The sequence below is a fragment of the Myotis lucifugus genome, unplaced genomic scaffold (assembly GCF_000147115.1).
Source record: "Myotis lucifugus unplaced genomic scaffold, Myoluc2.0 scaffold_27, whole genome shotgun sequence".
Classification (NCBI taxonomy): Eukaryota; Metazoa; Chordata; class Mammalia; order Chiroptera; family Vespertilionidae; genus Myotis; species Myotis lucifugus.
Genome location: NW_005871075.1, coordinates 10,419,422 through 10,436,591, shown reverse-complemented (window position 1 = coordinate 10,436,591; position 17,170 = coordinate 10,419,422). Strand labels below are relative to the sequence as shown.

At 39.1% G+C, this 17,170-nt stretch overlaps 1 protein-coding gene across 7 annotated transcripts in view; it reads right to left on the bottom strand.

The window, feature by feature from the left end:
- NCOA2 (nuclear receptor coactivator 2) overlaps positions 1 to 17,170 on the bottom strand; it is a 257,444-nt gene that overhangs the window by 117,773 nt on the left and 122,501 nt on the right. The window contains exon 3 of one of the 7 annotated variants that reach the window (XM_023751986.1): positions 11,887 to 11,969. The exons of the other annotated variants lie outside the window; for them this stretch is intronic. The gene's annotated coding sequence lies outside the window, so the exon portion shown is untranslated. The remainder of the gene's footprint in view (positions 1 to 11,886; positions 11,970 to 17,170) is intronic. 7 annotated transcript variants of the gene reach the window in all.

Below are 17,170 nucleotides of genomic sequence, written 5' to 3'. Positions count from 1 at the left end.
CCCTACTTTTTAAAATGTCCCTAGTAACAGGTTGAAGTGCTAGGCAAAGAGCAGCAGATTACATGAATGCCTGCTTCATTTTCAGTTATGGTTTGTTTCATATAAAAATGTTTTAAATCTCCCAATCAAGCAACTTTGGAAAGAAGTTAAAGCCCAAGATGTGCTGCAAAATCGAAAATGGACAAAAAGATGGGGTAAGGAGTTGCCCCCCCCCCCCCGGCAAAGAAAGCCACACTGGGGCACAACACACAACTGACGGACACAGATGAAAAAAAGAAGTAAACAGATTAAGCTACATCTTACATTTCTTGCTTATAATTATTGCCTTGGTTTTCTCATCTCAAAAATGAAAAACATAGTAGATATTATAATATTTTCTTTTACTTTCAATTGTGGTAAAATACCCATAACCTAAAAGTTGCCATCATCACCATCTAAAAGTGTACAGTTTCAGCAATCATAAGTATATTCAGTTTTGCAACACTTCTGAACTTTTCCATCTTGCAAAACCGAAACCCTCTACCCATTAAACAACAATTCTTCCCCCCAGCCTTGGCAACCACATCTACTTTCTGTTTCTATGAATTTAATACCTCATAGAAGAGCAATTGCACAGTATTGGTTTTTTTGGTGTGTAGATATTTTAAATAATAATTATTTTAATACCTATAGATCAAGACAAAGAGTTTATCTAACAAAATCACTTTACATTAACTACAAGTCAATACTATATTGTGTAATACAGAAAAAACAGAATTGTTGTAGTACAATTACACAGAGGATTATCATGAGTTATCTATACGAAAAACTGCAATTTCTCAGAACTCAAAGAATTTGAAAATACTAATTCCAAAACTCCTAGTTTATTGAATTATATTAACCACTCAACATATAAGTAGCTTTGGTAGGATGGAGTGGGTGTTTATTAATTCTCTTTACATCACTGAAAGGAGCCAGGCCCACTCTGGAAAGCTACTCCAACAACTGAGAGAACCTGAAATGCTTACAGAGGTGTCGATGAACATAGGCTTCAGACACTAAGAAAATAAACTTTAAAATTTAAACTCTAGCATGTGGCCACGCCTCATCACAAAAGGGCAAAACACAATACAGAATTTTTAAGATAACCAAACTGTTTAAATTATAATGATTTTAATAGCCATCTAAATATTTTCATTATGCACTTAAAATATAAAGTCAATAATCAGCCAGGGAATCATATGAAGGTAATGTAACCTAGGAAACTAATCTCGTAGATGTGAAACTTTTTAAAAGCATATCCTAGCCCACCTAGCATGGCTCGACCTATGAACCAGGAGGTCATGGTTCCATTCCGGTCAGGGCACATACCCAGGTTTCGGGCTCAATCCCCAGTGTGGGGCATGCAGGAGGCAGCCGATCCATGATTCTCTTTCATCATTGATGTCTCTATCTATCTCTCCTTCTCCTTCTCTGAAATCAATTATAATAAATAAATAAATAAAAAGAATAGCCTAAAAATTGCGGAGGGCAGCTTTGTGAATACCATCTACCTAAGTTTGTTCTTTTACTGCTCATAACATCATAAAACATTTGGTTATCTTATAGATCACTCATTTCTATAGAGGTAGGGTAAGTGATAGACACTGAAATTAACACCATGTACTGTATGTCTTTTATTAGCCATAACCACAATGGAGTTTCTACAACTTATTTCGTAGCCAAACCACGGGGCAGCAGCATAATGCTGTGAATTCCCTGATCAAACCAACCTCAGTAAGAAAACTGTCTCCTGCCAAACATATCTAAGGAAAATGTCTCCATCCAGATTCGTGCTCACACTTCTAGATGGTTGCTGCCTGTCCTGTCGCATTTCCTGCTGGCAGCACCAATGGGTGCCGCTGTCTACCTCCCCTCCTGAGTGCAGAGGGTGGCTGCAGCAGATTTTATCATGAGGAATTTTCCATTTTTTTCTTCATCAAGGCCACAGTGCTTAAAAGGGAATTAGAATAGACAATTTGTAAAGTTGTTTCTCGCTTTCATGTTTTATGATGGTATGTATAGATATATATATAGTGGTACATTAGCATATGTATGTGATTCATTTCTTAAAACAAGGACCCAGCAGAGTAATGTTTTAGTTTCTATAAATTAGGGTGGAATTTACAGTCAGTACAATAAACAGATCTTAAGCATGTGACAAATGAAAGCACCTATGTAATCCACACTCATACCAAGAGGTCACCCACCTTCACCACCCCTAGAAAGTTCTCCTGTGCCCATTCTCAGGCTATCGCCACCTTCTTATCCCCACAATAACCACTACTTTTATTTTCTATTATCACAGATTAGTTGTGCTTCTTCCAGAACTTCAAACCAATGGAATCATACAATGAGTACTCTTTATGCTTCTTTCAGCACCAAGTTTCTGAGATGCATCTGTGTTATTATGAATATGAATAATCTGCCCCTTGCTAGGGCTATGGGTTTTCCAGAGTATGGCTATACACCGCAGTTTGTTTATCCATTCTCCTGCTGATGCACCTCTGGGTTGTTTCCAATTGGGGGTTTGTGGTAGACAGAATCCTGAGATTTCTGCAAGACCCCTGCCCACTGTGCACCCTCCTAATCCCCAGGATTAACTACTCCAGTGGTTAGGTTGTTAGTTGGTGCAATTGACAGGGAGATTACTGAGGTGGGCCTGGTCTAATCATGATGAGTTCTCTCCAGCTGGCAGTACCAAAAGGCAGCAATTTGAAGCACAAGAAGGGTTCGATATGTTGTTGGTGATGTGAGATGGAGGGGACTACATGACAAGGAAGGCAGGTAACCCCTAGGAGCTGAGAGTGGTGCCCAGCGAACACCCAGCAAGGAAGCAGGGCCTCAGTCCTGCAGCTGCACGATACTGAATTCTTCCGACAAGAAGAATGAGCTGAAAGTGGACTTTCTCCCCAGAGCTTCTAGACGAGAACTCATTCTTGCTGGCACCTTCATTTCAGCCTCATAAGACTCCGCGCAGAGAACCCAGCCACGCCATGCTGGATTTCCTATCTCCAGAACAGTGAGTTCATAAATGGATGTAGTTTGTGTAATTTGTTACTCAATAAAAGAAAATGAAAACAGGCTTATTATATACAAGCTGCTATAATACACATGTACATGTCTTTTAACAGACATAAGCTTTCACTTTTCATAGGTAAATGCCTAGGAGAATTGCTGACTCATAGATAAATACATTTTTATAAGAAACTGTCAAACTGTTTTCCAAAGTATTCTACCATTTACCCTCCTACGAGCCACGCGTGAGAAATCTGGGTGTCCCACATTCTCACCAATACTTGGCATTGTCAGTCTTCTTAATTTTAGCTGAAATCCTAAATCTGTTAGCAGCCTTCTCTGCATATGGGACATAATCCTCATTTATCTCCTTTTCTGTAGAGTTTTTACTATAGCAAATACTACCACATTAAGCCCTATTGTGTATTCTTTGTACGTGTGTCATAGGGGTTAGTTTTTCCGCACTAAAGCAGACACTAAAGGGCAGGGATCATGCCTTTATCCCTTTAAATCCTCAGCATCATCTATTCTGGTGGTGCTTCTATAGATTATGTGGTCAAACTTATGTACTGACATTCCTCTTTGCTTAAAAATGTATCATGTAGCAACACGAAAAAAATGCTTTTGAAGAAGTCACTTTATAGGAGGAAGGATCATGGCCTGGGAGTTACACCTTCGTTTGAACCCATATACTTGATATATGATTCTTGAGTAAGTTACTTAACCTCTCTGAGTCTCAGGCTCCTTGCCTGTAAATGGGGGCAGGTGGGGAGCTGCCTGTACTGTGTTCTTATTGTTACAATTCTATGAATCAAATGGGAAGCAACTAGCCCGGGCCCTGGCACTAGAGGACATTCATCGATGATAATAGTTATTGTTAGCTCCTAGTTTAATATGATGCTCAGCAAAAAGAAGAGGGAAACGGTATCTAGCTATTACAACTTTAAGGGAAGAATGGAAGAGAATACATGCAACCATCAGAGTTGGTGAGGTGGATGAGGCCATAGGTGATTTTCATTCTGATTTCCAAACTTTTAGTAATGCTGTTTTCATAATTTTAAAACAGGGCAAAATGTTGATAACTTCTAAAACTGGGTGAAGGGTACATGGGGAGTTACTATGCTATTCTAAATGTCCATAATACTAACTTCAAAAAATAAACTGAGAGTACTGTATCAAAAAGTGGCAAACCTTTAATCTACAAAGATTTATTGATATGTTATGACCATATTTTATTCATATGAATAATAATGAGATAAACCCTGAAGATGTCACATATAACAAGCTGCAGCATGTGAACAAATCTTAAGTCGTTTATGGCATTAATCCATAAACCCATTAGCATTATAATCCTACTAGAGCAGCGGTTCTCAACCTGTGGGTCTCGAACCCTTTGGCGGTCGAATGACCCTTTCACAGGGGTCGCCTAAGACCATCCTGCATATCAGATATTTACATTACGATTCATAACAGTAGCAACATTACAGTTATGAAGTAGCAACGAAAATAATTTTATGGTTGGGTCACAACATGAGGAACTGTATTTAAAGGGCCAGAAGGTTGAGAACCACTGTACTAGAGGCCTGATGCATGAAATTCATGCAAGGGGCTCGGCTCTCGCAGCCCCGGCTGCCTCGGCCTGTCCAGACAGTTGTCTGGAAGGTCATCAGGATGGTCATTCTGCTGTTTGGTCTAATTAGCATATTAGGTTTTTATTATATAGGATTATATCTAAATATCAAGTTTTTAATCAGATAAAATATAGAATTATTAAGCCATGTTAAATACATTTTTAATGCAATGAGGGATAAGTTTCATAAAAGATAAGAAAGTGAAAAATAACACTGCCCATTTGAATTAGCTCTTTTCATTAGGCACAGTGGCCCTAGAATTATGTCACTTGACCTCTGACCGCGTTCCTCAAGAGCAGAGCCAGGGATAGAGGAAAGGCCTATCAGAAAATGTACTTCCTATGCATGCCATCCTGCTAACATTAACTAAAGATTTCGCTCTGTTGATATGTAGGAAAATGAGCCTTAGAGAAGGCCCAACTGCGCTAAGCTAGCAGTGAGCACTATTTTGTTGGGTTATTTCCAATGAAAAAGGCTTAGGCAAACAGCAGTACATAATCGTCCATGATATCACTGCAGTTTATACCCACACAAAAGAGAGCTGGGGAGGACTATAGAGTGCAATCAGTTCTAAACACTACTCTGGCACGTTCCCACTTCATGAAATGGAGCAATACACAAACAGCACACTATAGCTCCATCCAGCATTGGTACTGCAAGGATTTCAGAGGCTTCAACTTCTGAGTCAGATGCTTCCCAATCAGTGCATATGCAAATCACTGCAAAGTCAGTCACCTTTAAAGGGGCAGTTATTCTTTGGAGTCATTGGAGTGCTACTAGGTTCCAGGTGAAATTCTAAGGGATCTGGTCACCAGAATTAATGAGAGGCCCAGTGGCCTATCAGGATTTAAAAGTCTTATACCTCAGGCTTCCAAAAAAAAATGCCTAAGGCTCAGGAAGCAGATTATATGCCACAAGAATCTGTTTCATTGATTGACCCAGTCCTCTGAGATTGGCATTATTCCCTAAAGGTCTCCGAAAGGATCCCAGACCATTCAGAATCGTGAGATCTTGAAGCATCGTGAGAATTGTGAGCGCCATCTAATTCTGGAACTCTTGAAGCATCCACTTCAAATTCCCAGACTTTTTCAAATACCTAACTTCAGAATCATGTACACATGAATTCAAGAGAAAACTTCCCAAACTGTTATTAAGAGGTCAAAAAGGAATCAAAGGCAGAGACTAGATCACACTGCTTCTTTAAAATGTTCAAGGATCGAGGTTCCAGGGATAAAACAGAAGAGCGATAACCCGGCCTTTGATGGTGGTGGCTAATGGCCTTCCACACCTTGTCATCCTTAACTCTGGGGATTAGCCAGATTTGCTCGTCCAAGTCTGCCATCCTCGGGAGCTCCTCCCAAACGGAGCCCAAAGGAAGCGACAAGCACGCACACAGACGGAAGAGCCTGGCTCACTGTTCTCCCCGGATCAGAAAGGGACGTTCCACGGGCAACAGATGGTGAGACGTTCATGTGCTTTCTTGACAACCTGTGTGAACTAAGATCTGACTAAAAGTTTTCATTTATCCACAAATTTGGCACTATTAACCAAATAGTCTAGGTTAGACAAAAAGCTTCTCTTTGAGGAGATGTTATCTTCTGAGGCAAATCATTAATTATTCATCAATTCCGAATTTCCACAGGCACCAGAGGCACTCGTGACAAAAGGTGTCAAGGAGCATGTGTTTGCTGTTTGTCTCTAAGACTGTGTTTCTCACAGTGTCCCTGCAGCCGAGCACCAGGAGCCAATTCTGACTCAACTTCAAGGTCACTTGTTAAATGCTTCTGAATGAGGTGGTGATTTTTTTCATTTTCCCCTCACCCCAGCTCCTCTGTTTTCTGCTTCCACCTTATTCTCTCCTTCGTTTCAAAATATGGTTAAATTATTTACCCTGGTTTGGAAGAGGGTAATGATCATTGAAATCACAGTAGCTAATACGGGGGAAAGATCACTAGACAAAAAAGAAATGTTTCTTTAAAGCCCCATAGGCCACAGCAAGTTTATAATACAGGAAAACCATTTTTAATACGTGACCTGATGTCTTTCACTTCTTTCTTGCCTTTTCTCTTTCAGCTTTAGGTTAATTCATTTCATTCAATGAATAGTTATTCAGTACCAATGAAGTGAGGCACTAAGTCAGGTGCTGGCAATACAAAATGAATAGGACAAAACCCCTCTCCTCCAGAGACCCATAATCAAGGAAAGCAAACTTAAAACCATGCCCGGAAATGCCATGGCGAGATCTGGCTGTTACAGGAGCAGAGGGAGAATGCTGACTTGGAGGGAAGGGCCAAGCAGAGGCTGCTCCTGCAGGACAAGCAGGACCAAGTGCGTAAGCAAGAGGAGCAACAGGTGCATAAGCTGACGAGCGTAGGAGCACACGTTTCACTTGGGCTGCAAGGAGCCCCCATATCGAGAGCAAAAGGGTGAAGGTGGTGGGAGAAGAGGCTGGAGAGGTGGGCATAAGCGAGGCTAGGATGAGCCTTATCTGCAGAGCGAAGGAGGCTGAAGTTCAACCTCCAGGGAAGGGGAACCTGCAGGTTCTGAGCAGTTGAAAACTATGATTGTTTTTTTAAAAAGAAAGTTTGCCATAGTATGGACTTCAAAAAATGATAGAACTTAGGGAGAGCAGTTAGGAAGTTGTAGCAATAGTGTCAGTGAGAAATGATGAGACTGTATGTAAACTAAGATACCTAACCTTTAAAAGTCTAACACAGCCTACCAATAAATATACACATGGTCAAATGATTTTTGACAAGGGTGCCTAAGACATTCAGTGGGGTCTTCACATTTCTCTGGCCCTGGGAAAATTGGATATCCACATGCAAAAAAAAAAAAAAAAAATGGACTCTTACCTTACAATTACAAAACTTAATTCAAAGTATATCAAAGACATAAGCATAAGAGCTAAACCTATAAAATTCTTACAAGAAAACGCAGGGGGAAAGCTTCAGGACATTCTATTTGATAATCATTTCTTAGATATGACAACAAAAACACATGTAACAAAAGAAAAAATAGGAAAGTTGGACTTCATCAAAATTAAAAGCTTTTGTACATCAAAGAACACTATCAACAGAATGAAAAGACAGCCTATAGAATGGGAAAATATTTGCAAATCATATAGTACTGGATAAGGGATTGATATCCAGTATATATAAAGAATTCCTACAAGACAACAACAACAAAACCAAGCAAATTGATTTTAAAGCAAAGGACTTGAAGACACTTGTCCAAAGAAGATGTACAAATGGCCAATGAGTACATGAAAAAAGATACTCAACACCATTAACCATTATGGAAATACAAAGTGAAACCACAATGATATACCACTTCCCATCCATTAGGATGGCTCCTATCAAAAAACTAATACTATTCAAAAAATAAGTATTGGCAAGGATGTGGAGAAAATGGAACCCTTGTGTATTGCTGGTCCACGGAAAATGGCACAGATGCTATGGAAACTGTATGGTGAATCCTCAAGAAAAAAAAAATTAAACATAGAATCACAATTCCACTTTTGGGTATGTATCCAAAAGAACTGAAAGCAGGAACTTGAACAAACATATGTACACCTATGTTCATAACAGCTTTATTCACAATAGCCAAAAGGTCCATTGACAGATGAATGGATAAATAAAATGTGCTCTATACATACAATGAAATATTATTTGGCTGTAAAAAGGAAGAAAATTGTGATACAAGCTACCAGATGGATGGATGAGAAAGACACAAAAGGATTATAACCTATATGAGCTTCCCAGAGCTGTCAAATTCATAGAGCTAGAAGAATGGTGCCCATCTCCCCGGGGACTGTGAATACCAGAGATAAAGGTGCCAAGGCTCTTTGCACGCTATGAAGAGCTGCACAATCCAGCTCTTAAAATCCAGTTCAGCGAAGCATCTGGGAAGTGACAACTGTGAAAAATAAATTCCGTTTGGCCTGGAGAAGAAGCTACAGGTTTTTTAGCTTTCCCATCCCACCCCCCGTCAAGACTCTACCAGTTGAGGCTCACTGCTCTGGCCAGACACAGGGTGACACAGAACACCAGCCTTACAGAGAGGCCAGGGGACCCACTCGAGGTCAGTGATCCTCACACTCTGCTGCATATTAGGTCAATGAGCAAGCAACATTAACTTTAAAAAATTCCATACTGCCCTAACTGGTTTGGCTCAGTGGATAGTGTGTCGGCCTGCGGACTGAAGGGTCCCGGATTCAATTCCGGTCAAGGGCATGTACCTCGGTTTTGGGCACATCCCCAGTAGGGGGTGTGCAGGAGGCAGCTGATCGATGTTTCTCTCTCATCGATGTTTCTAACTCTCTATCCCTCTCCCTTCCTCTCTGTAAAAAAAAAAAAAATCAAAAAATCAATAAAATATATTTAAAAAAATTCCATACCACTGGGAAAAAAAGAAAAAAAAAGTAGAATGGTGGTTGCCAGGGGCTGGGAGGAGGAATGGGGAACTGGTGTTTAATGGGTACAGACTTTCAGTTGGGGAGATGAAAAAGTTCTGGAGATGGATACTGGTGATGGTTGTACAACAATGTGTGAATATACTTAATGCCATAGAATTGTACACTTAAAATGGTTAAAATGATAATTCTGTTATGTATATTTTGCCACAATTTTTAAGAAGTCTAATATACCTATAGTTTAGTTCTTTGTCAGCTGCCAAAACAGGGAAGATTTACTTTGATTCACAAGAAGAATGTAAAAAGCAAAATACAAGAGGTTAAACTGAGACTTATGTCTGGTCTCTGAGAAGGGACACGGAAGACATGGCTTTTCATTTAGGAATGAGATGCTTGGTCTACTCTGTAATGATTACACCCTCCCAGTCAGGTGCAGCCCCCTGCTCTGTGCCCGAGGTTCTAAGTGATTCATTTTAATTATCAGTATCCAACAAGTAGACTTATCCCAAAACTTAGGGTTTTCTGCTAAACTTACAAAACAGAAGATAAAAACAGGTGCCAACTAAGCAAGACAATCTCAATAAAAAGGCAGAGAACAATTAACTTATTTCAGAAGTGAGAGAACTGAGAATAACTTAGATATCTAAGATCCTCCTTAAGCAAGCAATGAAAAGCAGCCACAGGTCACTCTATGTAATCCCAGCTAATAGATGATTCCTAATTTATTTCTATTTTACTGTGGAATAAAGTAATTGATTCATACTAATTCAAAGACAAAAGTACTGAGCACAAAGCGAGACTCTGAGACTCTCAAGGCTCAACCCTTATCATGAAGTTTGGCAAATGTACAGCACACGCTGCGGTTCCCCCATCTTCCCTGCACAGCAGACACTGCTAATTAATCACTTCTGAGCCTGTGTGTGGCCTCTCGATTCTTCTCAACACAGCACTCCAGGCAATCACTACAATCAATAGGAGTTGGCAGCAGAGATGAAGTCCGCCTGCCATCCCAGCACCAGGGTGAAGTGGGAGAGAGATTTGGGGTGGACATGAATCACTAGGAGAAGGTCCAGCAGAAACTCTGCTAATGGGAGAGGATGTCACCACCCAACAGCTCTGCACAGTAGCTTATACGAATGGAAAAGGAATCTGCTGATTTGAGCAGCGACCTCTCTTTTCTTAAGCCTGTTTTAGACGTTATAGAGCAGTGATGGCGAACCTATGACACTCATTTTTTTGGTTGATTTTTCTTTGTTAAATGGCATTTAAATATATAAAATAAATATCAAAAATATAAGTCTTTGTTTTACAATGGTTGCAAATATAAAACAATTTCTAGATGTGACACGGCACCAGAGTTAAGTTAGGGTTTTTCAAAATGCTGACACGCCGAGCTCAAAAGGTTCGCCATCACTGTTATAGAGATCCAGCCAAGCCCACAGTGATATCATGAACTCTGTGGTTCTTTGAAGACAGAGCTTTTATCCTTGATGAAGAATCAAGGGGCATAATTAGGGACATGTTCTTGGAGTTTTGCTAGAACAATGATTTGCTAGTAAAGAAAGTCTTACCCAGGGGGAGGGGCAGGTTTCCAGATTGGCTAGCTACTTACCACCTATCCCTCCAATTTTGCAGCTTCCTCCTAGGTTCTACTCAAAACTACCTCCCCAACCATTCCTAGAAACCAGCTGGCAAAATGTGGGGTCAGGGAAATGGCGGCCAATTTCTAAGCGACAAAAAAGTCGTTCAAAGATAAGCACTAAACCAGCCTGCTCCTGAGTGGGTCTCAACCACGGGAGCCCCAGGGCCGCTTCCTCTTTGCTGCACATGGAACAGTCAAGACCATGCTGCGGCATCCAGCTGGTCAAACCACAAAGGGCAGCTTTCTTGGTTTTGATGTTTTATTGTATCTTCCCCTTAAAGATGCCAATTTCATTATAAAGAAGCCCATTCTTTATAAACAAGGCATCCTACTCAGATTACATCAAATAAAACTATTTAATAGTTTAAAGAGAGGAAAAAAGCAATAAAGACACATTCTTTGTAATCAAATACATTTAATACTTACCCAGGTACTGCTGCAAGCTTTGTATTTCTTTACAACAACCCTATGGGGCTGGTACTATTAGGTCAAGTAAAGCTACAAAGTAAAAAGGCCAGGATCTAAATTCATGCAGTCTGGTTCTGGAGTCTATGGTCTTAACCACTTCACTGTCCACAAATATTATACTGTCCACAAAAAGAAGGCAGAACTCATGCCAGTCATGCAGCATGACGCCAGCGAGGTGCTCTGCACATGGTGTCTCACTGATTCCTCCAAATACATATGACATTGGTTTAATTTTCCCTTTTAGAGATGAGAAAACCAGCTCACTGAGATTAAGTAACTTACTCCAGGCTACACCACAAAAAGCTTGCAAAACACGTTATTTATTGGGTGCACAATGTGTGCCAGCCACTCTGATATGCATTGTCTCTTTAATACTCTCAACAGTCCTATAACATAGGTATTAATTTATAACCATTTACAACGAAGGAAAATTAAGCTTAGAGAATGTTTTGGTAGCTTAGAGTCAAATTAGTAAGACCGAAAATCCAAACTCAGACCAGTTGAGTCCAAACCCTTAGTTTTTCCTCTCAGATGCTGCTATAAATAAACTTTAAACATTAGCTACAACATGCAAGGCATTAATAGGGGCACAAAGATGATTCTGCTCCATAAAATAAGCTCATAGTATAAAGAGGGAGAAAGGACTGCTATGCGAATCACTATAACTTCCATACATCTATTCATCAATTACTCACTGAGATCCGTACTATGTATGGAGCACTGTGGATATATCGGTGAGCCAATGCGATCCAAAGCTTTGCCCTCCTGACCTTACAATCTAGACAGGAACAATAAGCAAGATAAATAAGTAAACGATACAATATGTAAGATAGCAATAAGTGCTAAGGAGGAAAAAAGAAAGCAGGGATCAGAACCGAGGAGAAGTTGTGGACATTTCAGGGAGGGCAGCCAGGGACAGACTGTCCTCTTTCCTAGACCTTTAGACAGGTAGCATGCCTCCTCTCACTGTGACAGCCAGATCCGCCCCCTTCCCTTTCAAATATGCCAGAGGGTGACTGGCCCTCCTGAAAACCACAGATAACACATATTTTCTCACCATTTCCTTCAAGCCGTGCATTTTTTTCCCCAACATTGTCCCTTGGCTTCAGTGACACTGCACGCTTTTCTTCCCACCTCCCTGCCCAACGTTGGGTACACCTCAACCTGCCATCAACCCAAAACAAGACAAAAAAACAACAGTAACAAAAGTATGGGCATTACTTGAAAGACATCCTTTGTTTACCTTCTCTGTAAGGTCACTCCTTGCAGATCTGACCTGACACAGTTTCATGATCATATTTGTATAAATGGGACCCAATGTACACTTCTAGCCTCACATCACCCAGCTCCGGTGCCCAGCTTTCAACCTCGCATAAACATCTCTCCCTAGATGCGTCCAAAATTGAACTCCTCCCCTTTCTGAGGAAATTCCTTCTTCCTATATCTGCTGCTTCTCACTGTCTGTCAAAGAGTAAATTTTCTCTAACCCTCTTTCTCTCTGAATCTTCAAACCCAACCAATTTCCAAGATCTTTAGATTCTACTGTTGCAGTTTATTTGATCACATCACCCTCTTTCCCAATCCCTCTGTAATTACCAGGTTTCCTTGACTCTTTAATAGGCTTCCCCAGGAACTTTTCCCATGCCAGTTTTCTTCCTTGTTCAACTTATCCTGTAATCAGTATTGAATTCTATCTAGTGTCACAGTTCCTTCATGGGTAACACAGGAAGTTACCGTAGAGCACTGAGTAGAGCATAAGTAAGATAATTATAATAACCATCTATCATAGTTCTTAACACATAGTAGGGACTCAATAAATATTAGTTCTCTTTCCTCTTCTTTTATTCTTACTCTCTATAAACTCAAACAGGGATTTGCCATTCAGGGGCCTTTGCAATGTACCTAGTTTTCCAGGTTTGTCCACCAAATATTCCCCTAGCTCTATGGTCTCAGTTCTGGACAAACTGGAGTCCAGTGTCTTAGACTTGGTTCATGTAGGCACATCACTGCTCAAGCATTCAATTTAGAGTGACTACTCCCAGCCATACTCTGCTATCTAAATCTTCCTGGTCCTCCAAGGTATATCATCTCAACAGCACCTCCTCGTGAAGTCTTCCCTAAATCCTTCATACAAGAGAACTTCCCCTTATCAGTCCCCAGAAACCATAAAACTACTCTGACAGCACCTTTCGGTCAATTTATAAACACTGGTCACTTGATATGTGCCAAGCAATGTATCATGAAGTGAGGACACAAATGTAAAAAAAAAAATACTATGTTCTTCCTATATTACAGACATGTACTTATTTCATAGTAAATATATTATAAACTTGAAAGTGGCCCAGCACCAGCACTATGATTATAAGCTCTTTGATGTCAGAGTCTGTGTATTACTCATCTTTGTATTCTCCATAGCACTTATTATAATACCTTAATAATATAAACTTAAATTGTTAAATCTGGTGGCAGACATAATAGTTGTTGCATTTCAATAACATTTTATTCCAGAGATTTTTAAGTGGTTTCATAGCAAAATATTGAGTGAAATTACTACTATTTGTAAAATTACAGATGAAGAAATAAGTTTTAAATAGAAATTAGGTGCATAAAATTCCTTTTTGATTTATACATAAATCAGGTTTCAAATTTAGTCTCAAACACTGATTCACAAATTTCAAAGTCTAACAAAGATGTCAAAGCAATTAATAAATAAGAAGAAGACACACTCAATAAAACCGTCAATCCGTACACTATTATTACAAATGTCTGTGTTTTGTTACTAAGGGGAGATCTCCCATGTACAAGTCTTATGCCAAATGTAAATGAGAAATTAAAATTACTGAGTAAATCACAAATTCACTGTATTGGGTTCCTGATTCAGGTGTTAAACACAGGCTTATTAGTCAGAGGATAAGGCAAGGAAATCTGACAGGTGGCTACTGCTCTCACCCCTTTATACTCAACATCTCTACCAAGAAACAGTCACAACCACAGCCTTCCTTAGCAAAGTTACCTCAAACAAAATCAAATAAAGGCCAATTTTCCAATAGCTTAGATATTGTCAATATATGAATATATGCTCAGAGAGGAGAAATAATCTTAACAGTTCAAAAGTACTACTTATTGGCCCTAATACATTCACAGTCTGAATTCTCTTCAATGAGGATTAAAGGTCTACCTATGCTTGGTACTGAGCTAGGCACCATGCCTACTCATTTGCTTTGAACAGAATTAATAAAGACCAAATCCATAGTTCAAATACTCAACTACTAGCATTAAGTATCACAAACACAATTATATCATCAACTAAAAAAATTAATGAATAGTAGTACACTGACATCTGCCTCCCACTTTTAAGATAGTAAAGACTGTCAACTTGTTTTCCTTAAAAGCATAGCCAGTATCAGTTATTTTAATAAGAAATATATACCTTTAAAAAGTCACCAGACCTTTAAATGAAGTTCCTAGCTAAAAAATATGGAAGCATGGAACAGAGTGCAGAATCTCAGAGGGAAGGCGGGAGAGGGTGGATGGGTGGAAGGTAATCACCAAAGGCCTTGAATGCATATATGCATAACCCATGGACACAGACAATAGGGTGCTGAAAGTCTGGGGTGGGGGGTGGGGGGGTTTAGGAGTGGGCTGGAGAGGGTCACTGGGGGGAGAAAGAAGGACATATGTATTACTTTAGACCAGCAGTTCTCAATCTGTGGGCTGCAACCCCTTTGGGGGTCAAACGACCCTTTCACAGGGGTCGCCTAAGACCATCGGAAAACACATATATAATTACATATTGTTTTTGTGATTAATCACTATGCTTTAATTATGTTCAATTTGTAACAATAAAATTGGGGGTCACCACAACATGAGGAACTGTATTAAAGGGTCACAGCATTAGGAAGGTTGAGAACCACTGCTTTAGACAATAAAGAATTATTTTTTAAAAACCACCAAAAATAAAAAATAAAAACACTAAAAATATTTACAAAGAGATTACCAAAAAAGGAGAAGAACCACCATAATTACTGAAACATGAACTGGTGGATGAGCAAAGCAGAGCTTCTCCTGGGAGGAGCCACATTCCCTGGATCCCTAAGATAGCTCATAGTAGAGATAAAATGGCACACGACCTAGAAGGGAAATCGCCAAAGCTCACATATGTGACAATATGCTTTAACAGAAAAAATGAAGAAAAGACAAAATCACGTGCGTGCTCTGGCCGAGAGGGGACAGGTTAGTGTATGTCAAGTAATGAATATGAGGGCAAAATACTACATGAAACGTCAGTCTTAGTTTAGTAAAACATGTAAAGTGAAATAGAAAAGCTTCAGGACATACAGCAGGTATTATGAAATAATTATAGTAACACACTTTAATGTCTTCTAAATAGCAAAGCTTCAAATTAAACTAATTTTAAGAATAGCTAATATTTACTGAGTGCTTAGTAATTGCTAAGCCTACTGTTAAGCACTTTATATACATTGTCTCACTTATACCAACCCCGGGAAGCAGGTATTTCTATTATCCCCATTTTAGAGTAAGTGTCAAAGCTTGGATTCATACCCAGAACATGACTTGGTTCTTTAATAAATACTGTATTAATATATGCTGCATTTATATGTACTGTCCTAACATACGGTTCTTTATGATAATAGATACTGTATTAACTTTCATGTAAATTTAATGATCAAGCACATACATAGGATAATTATTTTGCCTAATTCTCTCATTGTGCAGGAGTACCCACATGGGTGGCTCAAATCCATACATGTTAAAGTACTTTTACATGGAGGAGAGCGGAGACCAAAGTAGTGACAATTGGTTGCTGACATGGAAAGAGAAAACCTGAGTGACAGACTGCAGCTCCACAATCATAGCCCAGGATGGGGGCAGTGGGGATGTGTGGGTGGGTGCACAGGCACAATCTCTCAATATACTGAATATATAACTTTCAATGGTTTATCCGAGCTTGGAAGGGAGAAAGACAAGAGGCCAGTGGACACCGTGATATCTGGCTAAATGACAGTTAGTGGCAAATGTGGGAAGAGAGAAGAAGGTCTTAATCACAAAGCCTCCAAGATACCTACAAGGAAATACTCACTTATATTTCATTTACCCTCCTATTTAAGAGGCAGTTTACCAATTGGAGGTTATTTTTATTGCCAACAATGTTGCCTAAAATCGTAGTTGATATATAATCTTATGGGATTACCAGAGAAGAGAGTTACAGAGTTAACCAATGGTTAAAAATGCCGACCTGAAACAAACAAAAAAGAAAAAACAAAACAACAACAAAAAAAGAAAAATGCCAACCTGTACAGAATATAGTCAATGATCACTAGACTTATCGTGGTCATCACTGAGTTAGGTATATAAATGACTAATCACTATTTTGTACACCTGAAACTAATATAATGCATGATAATTGAAAATTTTAAATGCCAAACTGAAGTATCTGAAATATAGCAATAACTAAAAATCAATATGAAAATAAAGCCCAATAGAAAAATAAACAAAATATATTAAGAGGCAATTCAGAAGAACCCAAATGGCCAATGTGTAAATGCAATAGTAATCAAAGAATGCATATTAAAACTAAAATGAAATACCATTTCACACCCTTAAAATGTCCAAAATTTAAGTCTTAAATCACATATTCAGCAAACTGGCAATTGCCATATGTATTCAAAGCAACATGCACAAAAATTTTTGCTCCTGGAATGCTTACAATTGCAAAAAATTATCAATAACCTAAATGTTCTCAAAAGGTAAATGGATAGTGTGATATATTCATATGATGGAATATTGCATATCTGGCTGTCCTGTAAATACATGGATATTATCTCCCGTGTTACAGGGAAAAGGCAAACTTGCAGAACAATATAAACAATGTGATACTATTTAATTAAGCTTTAAAGGATAGAAAATGATATCAAATATTATAAACAATTAAATACACAGAGTAAGAGTAAAAAGCAT